At 42.1% G+C, this 9,569-nt stretch overlaps 1 long non-coding RNA gene across 1 annotated transcript; it reads left to right on the forward strand.

Moving 5' to 3' along the window:
• The first annotated feature begins 5,204 nt into the window (after positions 1-5,204).
• LOC135050805 (uncharacterized) lies at positions 5,205-9,227 on the forward strand. Its single transcript, XR_010241832.1, has 3 exons — positions 5,205-6,116; positions 7,409-7,999; positions 9,126-9,227. It is a non-coding gene; the product is annotated as an uncharacterized LOC135050805 (long non-coding RNA).
• The last annotated feature ends 342 nt before the right edge of the window (positions 9,228-9,569 follow it).

The raw sequence follows: 9,569 nt of genomic DNA on the forward strand, positions 1-9,569 counted from the left end.
GCTTATATAATTTCCTTCTAGAAGGTTCAGCGTTGGATTGGGTGTCTCCGTTATGGGAACGATCTGATCCATTGGTTTCCAATTACACCAATTTCATCACGTCCTTCCGAAGAATCTTCGACGAGCCCGGCAGGGCAACCGCCACTTCCTCTGATTTGCTTCGTGTTCGTCAAGGCTCCCGTTTTGTGGGGCCTTTTGGAACGGGCTCTCTGACTGTCTGAAAGATGAGCTGGTCACTAGAGATCTGCCGGATCCACTAGAAGAGTTGATCTCACTCTGCGTCAAGGTGGACCTCAGCATGCAGGAGCATGGTGGTGAACGTAGTCGGTCGGATCGGTCCAGGTTTCGGCTTCCTCCTCCTAGGCAAGCGGTTGTACCGTGGCCCTCATTCCGAGTTGATCGCAAAGAGTCATCGCATCGCAAATGTCCGAAATGTAAGTATCTGCGCATGCGCAAATGCGTGATTACGCATGCGCGAAGACATACGTACGACAACTGTGCAAAATTACTTTGGACAAAAAAAGCCGTAACTGCCAAACGAAAACAAGGAGTGGCGTGGGCGTGGCGGAGGCGAGACTTCGCAATGCTCCGACATGGGCGTGAAAGTGGGCGTACTGTGTGGGAGTATGCAACTTGCAATGGGCGTGTTTTTCGCACATAAACTTTGTCGCTGTTAAAACTAACATAGGAAACCGTAGCAACATTCACGCAGCAGCAGAGTAGGTCTGCAGTTACTCTACATTTGCGAAGTACTGGTACAAGTGTGTATGCAGTAATTAGCAGTTAATTGGAGAGCACATTCATCTGATGTTCAATTACTTGTTAATTACTGAGCCCATGAAAGTTACCAACCAGCAATTGACTGAACACACATTACATGTTTATTCTACTCACATATTAATCTCACACACTGTTAAATAAGGTTGTTATTTGTGTTTAACTTGGTGTGTAAGCATTGTGCAGAAATGTTTGAATGTGTGTTAGACTACTAAATACAAACAAGTTACATTTTTATTTAAAGTTAGATAATTCTGCAACATTCTGATCAATTAACCAACACCCACATAATGCCGCATACACTATGATTTATTTTTCAAAGTCACAATAATATAGGTTTTTAACATCTGTCAATGTTTTCAATGATGTCATGTTGTCCAAAGATATTTTATCAAGTTGTCGTGTCTGTTTTATTAATATGGACATTAAAGTGTGGTGCAAAACATACCTTTTTTTTTTATTAAAAAAAAATTTGAAGGAGAATTAGCAGATTGGTCACCAAGTGTCTATATGTTGACATAATATTTTAGTAAGTAAGATTTTGCTAATGCATTACCTTCAAGAAATTGCACACATTTTGAAATTATATTTTTTATTTCAGAAATAATATGATCCAACATTTAAACATGGCTCCACATGAGTCTCACAGGCAGAGATAGACCAAGCACCAAGCAGATGGCACTGACAAATTATATTGCAGAACTCAGTACTCTGCAAATTTCTGCTTCTGACAAAAGTATCTTATAAAATCATAAATTCAACATATTTCACACCCTGCCACACAAAAATGTGACACAAACTGAGAAATAATTAGTATCCACCACACAAACACAACAATACACAGCACACTAGTGAGAGGAAGATGGCTCTGTTGTTTTTTAAAAGAAACTCACAGGCTACAATTCCTCCAAACAGAAAAAAAGACATTTCACTAAGAGGGAGTGATCCATTCTGGCCACACAAGCCAAGTCCAAAATAACATAGAGGCAACTACAAAAACATGGGTGCTGCCCATCTGGAGAGACATCACTTTCTTCTTTTTGGCCCCGCCTGAGGCTGATCTTCTTTGCTTGGTCTGCGGAGTGACCTTCGTTGGGCCTGCCCAGTGTCCTGTTCTTCCTGGGCAGGGGCAGGGGAGGGAGCCGATGTGGTTGGCTCTCTGCCACTGTGGGCAAGGGAGACAGCGATGGCCTGGAGCCCTTGCAAGATGTTAGTTGCAAGGCTTTGGTTTGAGGAGGCCAGTTGTTCTTGGGCCTGCCTGATCTCTGCCAGACTTTGGCAGAGTTGAGCAACACCTTGCTCAACACAGGTTCGGATCTCAGTGAGCCGGACAGTTATCTGGCTTACCTCCCGGATGACCCCGTCTTGAAATGTGTTTAGGCTCTCACCATACCTAGCAATTTCAAGCAGGATCTCCGGGATAGCAGAGGGTTGGGTGGGGGGGCCAGTAGGAACCTGCATAGGTGGGTTTTGTTGGCCCACACTGGCAGACCCACTAGGTCCCTCCACCTCAGCCTCAACCACATAACCGGCCTGTGACTCAAACTGTTCACCCCCCTGTGCTGTGTTTTGTGGCAAGCAAATAGAAGAATGTGTGGGGGAAAAGTTGGAGTCAAAATTAGTTTAAGATTATTAATACAGTTCAAATTTCAGACAAATACATGTGTAAACTTACCTTCCAAGTCATGTCCCGTCACAATCTCAGGCAGGTCCGTGTCCATATGAGACACCCCTTGGCCCTCCTCATAACTCACACAGGCCATCGCCATCTCCTCCAAGTCAGTATACTCCACAGCGACAGGTGGTCCCCCCCCTGTTGCCCTTGAGGCATTCCACTCCGCAGCCCTCTTTGCCTTCAGGCGGGATTTGAAGTCGGCCCACCTACATAAATATTGTGAAAGAGGGAAAAAGTTGAGTCTTCTTATTGTTCAAAGTAAATATCTAGCACACATGTTCTGCTTGTGTTTGCTAGACATAACATGACATGTAACTACATTTTTTAGGCAACTTAGCACAGAAAAAGGATTGTCAAGATGCACTTACCGTCGTCTCACTTCCTGTGATGTTCTGACGACAGAGCCAACTTCATTCACAGATTTTGTGATGTCTCTCCAGATGCGTTCTTTGGAAGCAGCCCCCATGTTTTTGGGGCCCCTATGTATTTTGGACATGGCCTGCGTGACCAAGACACGCAACTCCCTCTTAGTGAATGCAGGCTGTCTTTTTTTCCGTCTGGAGGTAGCCTGTGAGGTTTCTTCAGGTTGGTCATCTCCATCTTCCTCCTCACTAGCAGCTTCTGTCTGCTGTGTTTGTGTGGCTAAAGTCAATTCTCCCTCAGTTTGCTCACTATGTGTGTGTGGCAGGGTATCCACACTCAATTCTTGAGGTTCAGAAGCAGAAATTTGCAGAGTACTAGGTCCTGCATTAACCTCCGCAGAGGCGTATTCTAACAAGCGCCTTTGACACTCTATCCGTTGTTTCTGCAATGCCATCTGCTGCTCTGCAATGCGGTCTATCTCTGCTGCGATTTGCTCACGAGAAGCCATGTTTGTGATGACGTGTGTACGCCGAGGTGTGTGCGCTTATATACCTACGTGCGACTCGTTAATTCACACAGGTGTACACTGTTATTCTGTTGAATGATTGCACTGCTTATTTAAGGGCCTACTGTGCATGCTGTAAGTGTTGGTAGTTTGGCGTTTGAGTTGTTGGCTTGTGCGGGAAGGTGATAGTGGAATTGGCAGAGTGAGTAATTGTCAAGCATACCTTTGTCCTTTTCTTTGCGTTTTGAATATAGACAGTCATTTTTTGTGTGTATTTTCGTTTGTGAGTATTCTGTTTTTTTAATATTTTTTTTGTGTTTGCAAGTTTTTGTAATACATTTTAATGTTTTAATTTTTATAACACATATATATTTTGCAAGTCCATTTGTGAAAATATTCCCGTGCTTCTTTGTTTTGACTGTCATTAGTGTTCTCTTGTAGGAATCTACTTTTTGGTGAGCAAAACCAATTTTGACTTCATTTTTGGGTGTGGTCCACAAAAACAAGACTTTATTTCTTTAGGAGCAGGTAAGTGTCGTTGGCCTGTGTTGGAGTTTGTTTGTTGGAAGTGTCTGTATGCTGTTTTTGACTGTCATTTGTGTTCTCTTGTAGGTTTTGTTTTTTTGGTGAGAAAAACCAATTTTGTCTTTATTTTTGGGTGTGGTCCACAAAAACAAGACTTTATTTCTTTAGGAGCAGGTAAGTGTCGTTGGCCTGTGTTGGAGTTTGTTTGTTGGAAGTGTCTGTATGCTGTTTTTGACTGTCATTTGTGTTCTCTTGTAGGTTTTGTTTTTTTGGTGAGAAAAACCAATTTTGTCTTTATTTTTGGGTGTGGTCCACAAAAACAAGACTTTATTTCTTTAGGAGCAGGTAAGTGTCGTTGGCCTGTGTTGGTGCTTGTTTGTGTTTTTTTTTTTTTTTTTGTGTAAAGTTTGCTAAACAAAGTGTTTGGGGTTTCCAGGATTGATCTGCAAAGTAGTGTTTGTCTTTCCTGGACTAGGTACTAAATTTCTTATTATTTTTTTTTTTTTTTTTTCAAAAGTTTTTTTGCATTAATATATGTTTTTTATATCCAAATATTAAATTTAGTTTTATTTGTTTTTTTTTTTTTGCATTTTTGACATGAATTCAACACAGAAAAAATGTACGCTCCTGCAGTAAGTTGACACCACAATTGTAAAAACAGTTATTGTGTAAAATTTTGGAAAAATTTGTTTTTTTTTTAAATGACATTTCTTAACATTCTCTCCAAAAAGTGTGTGATGTCAATACATATTGCGGCAGAAGCCCTACCTCCCCAACCCACGCCAGCACTCCCACCCCAACCGCCAGCCCCACAACCACAGCCGGCTCCTCATCAACCAAGGCAACGGAGGCGTGCTAGGCCACCAATTTTCAGAACCCGTGTCATACTTTTTGGGATGCCAGATGATGTGGTGGTGCGTAGATACCGGCTGCCACCACATCTAATCCTAGACACTCTCTCCATAATAGAGAGTGATCTGGAGTCTGAAATTCGGTATCCTACAGCAATACCACCATTGACACAATTCCTTGCAGTGTTACATTTTTTGGCCACAGGATCATTCCAGCATGTTGTTGGAGACCTGGTTGGCATGTCGCAGGGCCAGTTCAGTAAGGTCCTGCGACGTGTCTGCCAGGCTTTCATCAAGCGTGTTAAGCAATTTATTGCTATGCCTTTGGATGTTGGTGCCCTAGATGTGGTGAAGCGGCAATTTGCGGAAGGTGGTAGTCGCTTCCCACATGTTATTGGGGTTGTGGATGGCACACATGTTGCTATTCAGCCACCAAGACATAATGAAGAAATTTATAGAAACAGGAAACTGTTTCATTCTCTGAATGTAATGGTTGTTTGTGGGCCATCCCTCCAGATCCTTTCCCTGAACGCAAAGTTTACAGGAAGTTCCCATGATGCGTATGTCATTAGACAATCAGGGATATGGCAGAGATTAAGATCAAGTCAACGACCAGACATGTGGTTATTGGGTGAGTTGTTGCTCAAATATTTTAGTTACAAACTTACAAAAATATATGAAAATTGTGAACTAAAATTTTGCTTTTATTCCAACAGGAGACCGTGGATATCCTTGCACCCCCTGGCTCATGACTCCTTACCGTAATCCCAGGCCAGGACCACAGATGGCATTTAACTCCGCGCTTACTGCCACTAGGCAGCTGGTGGAGCGCACAATTGGTGTCCTGAAAGGGCGCTTTCGTGTGCTCCACCGCACGGGTGGCGACATCATGTATTCGCCGGAGATGGCAAGTAAAATAGTGGTCCTGTGCGCAATACTCCATAATATCGCGGTAAGGAGTAGTGTCGAGCTTCCTCAGGCAGAGGAATTGCCTGATGAGGAGCCAGGGGTTGTGCCACGCTTCGGTGGGGGGAGTGTGACACGGAGGGGGAGCCAAGTGAGGGCAAGAATTGTAGCAGAACATTTCAGGTATAGTGTTTTTAACATTTATATTTGCACAAATAATACAACCCAGTATGCTTATGTATTTTTAAACATGATTGCATTTAGTATGTTCTTGTAAAGTGATTGGGTAATGCTGTTGTTGTGTTTGAATGGTTTTTTCTTTTTAAACACAAAAAACAAAAACACGTTAAGCTGACAATGTTTATGTAATAATTTAAATACTGTAATGATAATAAATAGTGTCCTTATTTATTTTATATCCTCAAATACTGATTATGTAAACAAACACACAAACAAATGATCCTCAATGTTTGACACTTTGTGACTGTCCAGCTGAATGATCACACGACCTGTGGTGAGTACACAGATATGTTTAGTAATTTTCAGTAAAGTCTGTGTCTCTGTGTGTTTATTCTAATTGTTTCTAACAAACATTTTTGCTTATGCTAATGCGAATTTCCGCTCGTGCAAAATAACACTCTGCTCTTCACAGCATTGCAAAGATCAATAAAGTTATTAGAAATGACATATTTTTGGCCAATCACATGCTAACAGACACTATAAATATATGCCCAAATAAGGAAAACGCCATTGCCATGATGCGTGCAGCACCGTTCTCCAGGCGGGAGCTCCGCGTGCTGGTAGCGGTGATGGACCGCCGCGTAGGCCGCGTTGGGCGCTTCATCCCCAATCGGGTGAAGCGCGAGGCCTACGCGGAGGTCCGCCGCCTGCTGCGGACTCGCGTCCGCAGCAGGCGGACAATCATCCAGCTCGAGAGGCGATGGAGTGATCTCCGCAGGCGGACTCCAGATTTGTTGGCGGAGATCCGCCAGCAAATCCGTGCTCTCCATACCCGAAGTAAGTTACATTACATAAGTTTTTTTGCTTAAAATGTGATAATGCTTCATCTTCCCAATTTTTAGCAAAAGGTTTTTTGTAAACCATTGTGCAAAACCATGTGCACTGCAGGGGAAGCATATGTAACATGTGCAGAGTGAGTCAGATTTGGGTGGGGTGTGTTAAAGCATCTCAATAATTTGCTGTGTTAAAATTAAACAGCCTGTATTTTCCATGGCCATAATTGAAAAAGTCCACCAAATCTAACTCTCTCTGCACATGTTATATATGCAACCCCTGCAGAGCACATGCTTTTGGACAATTGCAAACTACATTCCAGCTGTAATCCCCTTTGAATTACCTACATTTTACAGTAAGTGGTAGGCTAATTGCAACCTTCAGTCTCCTTTTTAGGAAATTAGGTCAGTGTGTGTGGTTAGGGGAAACAGTACTGACTGTAGTAAAGTGACACGAAACAAGTGCATGTTTCCAAGAAATAAGAAGCAGCCAGGAAACTGGTCCAAAATACTTGATAAGTGCTGGCTATATAATAAGGGCCCTTGAATAGTAATCTGGTGATGTTGCCTAGACAAATCACTATGACTCAATGGACTAGATTAAGGAATGAGCTTCAAAGTTAAAGTTCGGCTTCATTTTGTTTGCTATGGCCAACATGAAGAGGATCTTAACATGTTTGATTTTCTATTTTAAATTTAAAAAAAAAAAACATGTAACATAACATTTATATTTAAAAATCAATACTATGTCATTTTGCATGATTAAAAAATGTGGACAATATTTTCATTCTAGGACAACAACAACGGCACAACTCCCCACCCCCTTCCCCTTCCCACTCCCCCTCCCCTTCTCACTCCCCCTCCCCTTCTCACTCCCCCTCCCCTTCTCACTCCCCCTCCCCTTCTCACTCCCCCTCCCCTTCACACTCCCCCTCAGCTTTCCAGTCCCCCTCATCTTCACAGTCCCCCTCAGCTTCCCAGTCCCCCTCAGCTTCCCTGGCCCACTCCACTTTCCATTCCCCTTCTCACCACACCTCGCCATCTCTTTCTGGGACCCCTTCTCCTCCTTCCCATACCCCTTCTCCTTCCACTTCGACATCCCCATCTGAACCCCCCTCACCCTCTATTGCTTTAAATTTCTCTCCGCCCCCCTCGCCCTCTCAATCAGACCCCCCCTCTGAAATTGCGGCACTAATCCAGCCTCCTTCCCCCATCCAGCCTCCTGCCCCAATCCCTCCTCCTTCCCCAATCCCTCCTCCTTCCCCAATCCCTCATCCTTCCCCCATCCAGCCGCCTTCCCCCATCCAGGCAACATCCCCACCAAGTGAATGGGCAGAGGAAGCCCCTGCAGAACATTCCGGGAGTCTGGATGTTTCCGAGGAAAGTAAGTTTATTTAAATTTTATACAATAAGATTACCCACTTACACTTACAATGCCAAAACATGCAGTGTTGTACTGTTTGAATTCTTGGACCCTGGAAAAATATTTTAACATTTCATCATGGTGTACATGTTGCCTTTACATATTTGTGAGTGTCATTATATGTACAGTGTGTATGTGTGCAATGTTTTGTGTGTCCACTCTAGGTTGACACTCATTAGGTAGCCAGGGTTGGCAGGAGAACAGGGTTTATATGTGTTACTTTTTCTGGGAAACAGTTAGACCTGAGTGGAGTTTAGTATGTTTGCCTTTTACACTTGGGCCTGTGTAGTCTGAATATTTACACTTAAAAATCACATGCTTCACTTTGTTATGCAGCCTAATGACACACTGTTTTTTTGTGTGAAAGTTACATTCTCAAAATTAATAAGTGTTCGAGTCAAACATGTTTGCACTTATTTAGTAAGGGCAGCTTTCATGGAGTGTGGGAATGCTATGATATGTTGGCCTTCTGAAGATGTGGATATGCAGTGTGATGATGCAGGACCAACCCACTAAAAATAAAAAACAAATAAAACAACAAATGGGAATGAATGCCAACATGGTGTCACATTGACGAAGATGGTAGTTATCTTTAACATGGGATGTCGGACATAGCAACCAATAAGATTATACTTAAAAAATTGGGATCCACTTCTACAATATAATAATCATATTTTTGCTTGATTGCTATGGGCAACGTTCCATCTTAAATATAACTCACATAGTAGTAAATGTAACACATGGTCTGGAACACTTTAAAATCTGATAAAAAGGCTGAGCAGGCTTGTGTGTTCTGCTAATGATTGTACCATAAAACAGGCAGGATGTAGTAACTTTGACATTAAAGCAGGCCTGTCCAAACTGCGGCACTCCAACTGTTGAGAAACTACACATCCCAGCATGCCCTGACACAGCTTTGCCATTCCCTGACCACAAAACTGTGTAAAGGCATGCTGGTATATGTAGTTTCACAACAGCTGGAGTCCAGCAGTTTGGACATGCCAGCATTTAAGTGTGCTTTGCGCCTTGCTTGGCTAATAAGTAATGTAATTAAGTTATTAATGTTTGTGTTGCATCTTAATTTCAGATGTTGCAGTTGGAGATCCCACAAGTTTTTCAGGGATACTTTACATCATGCGCCAACACCTGCAAGGAATGATGGATTGCGTGGACCATTTGCAAAAATTTGCATGACTTTTATTCTTTGATTTAAAAAAAAAAAAAAATATTAACAAATACAAAAATAAAAAAGTTGATTAAAGTTAACCGGGTGTTGTGTTTATTAATGCAAAAAAGGATCAGCAGATTGGCAGGCAGAATTTGTTTTGTACAAAAAATTACACACATCTAACGTTACATTTTTACCAAAAAAAAAAGGAGATTATTGTGTTAAGAAACATGTAAACACCTTCATTCACAAACAACACCTTTAAAAATTAAAAAAGTGAAATAAAAAAAAAAAAAATTTACACTTTGACATGTTGATGGGCAATTATGGCAACAAAGTGTTAATTTTTTTTTATTCTCAGAC

Source organism: Pseudophryne corroboree, chromosome 2, assembly GCF_028390025.1.
Source record: "Pseudophryne corroboree isolate aPseCor3 chromosome 2, aPseCor3.hap2, whole genome shotgun sequence".
NCBI lineage: Eukaryota > Metazoa > Chordata > Amphibia > Anura > Myobatrachidae > Pseudophryne > Pseudophryne corroboree.